Source organism: Anneissia japonica, unplaced genomic scaffold (genome assembly GCF_011630105.1).
Source record: "Anneissia japonica isolate Jap-2015-1 unplaced genomic scaffold, ASM1163010v1 scaffold1481_len107365_cov102, whole genome shotgun sequence".
In the NCBI taxonomy this organism is placed as follows: Eukaryota; Metazoa; Echinodermata; class Crinoidea; order Comatulida; family Comatulidae; genus Anneissia; species Anneissia japonica.
Genome location: NW_022758724.1, coordinates 71,639 through 72,444, shown reverse-complemented (window position 1 = coordinate 72,444; position 806 = coordinate 71,639). Strand labels below are relative to the sequence as shown.

The window sequence follows — 806 nt, the reverse complement described above, 5'->3', positions numbered from 1 at the left end:
ACGCCGTATGGAACCATGTAGTAGTAGTAGTGGTAGTGAGACTTTAGACACTGAAGAGGATATATCACCAACAATTGAAGACTATAGTCGAGGTTAGTTATGTTTTATTAGTTGAAGCTTACTAAAGCGTGATGTTAGAGCTCCATATAAGAATTGGCATCAATATTTTGTGTAAAATTAATCTCATTGATGAATAGTGCCAAATGCTAAAATATCTATATAAAACTTAATTTATTGATTACTGTATTGTTTTTCTTCCAGCTTTTTGTTCCTATTCAAATGAGATTGAACTACCTCTATTTAGTAGTTTTGTAAAAGAAAAATTGGCTTCTGGACAAGCAAAATCTGTTTGGAGCAAGCTAATTGACGAAAGTGCTCATTTCTTTATGACAAAATACCCCAATCTTGGATCTGCTGAAAACTATAAATTAATTGGAAAAAGATTGTTTGCTGCTAACCCTTCCATAAAGCATGAGGGAAATGACCCATGGGTAAGTGGTAATGGTAATGGTAATGGTAATGGTGGGATATTTGTAGTGCGCCTTCCACAATAAAATCGTCTCAAGGCGCCGAAAAAAGGTAGGACCAAGAATTTAAAAGAAATTAAATTATATTATATCTTATATTAAAGAGCCTATATTAATCAGAATATTTTTTATTTGATTTATTATAAGTTCAATAAATATAAATAAATGAATAAAGTAAATAAATAACAAATAGAAAATATATAATTAAATAAATAAATAATTGATAAATTAAGCCTTCAAAAACAGGCAGACCAAAGAATGGAAAAAACCAAGCAGCAA

General features: G+C 30.0%; 1 long non-coding RNA gene across 1 annotated transcript in view; it reads left to right on the top strand.

Annotated features, from left to right (window-relative positions):
* Nucleotides 1-357: 357 nt before the first annotated feature.
* The window catches only part of LOC117125428, a 4,380-nt gene continuing 3,931 nt past the window's right edge, over nt 358-806 (top strand). The window contains exon 1 of the long non-coding RNA XR_004448120.1: nt 358-491. This is a non-coding gene — a long non-coding RNA (uncharacterized LOC117125428). The remainder of the gene's footprint in view (nt 492-806) is intronic.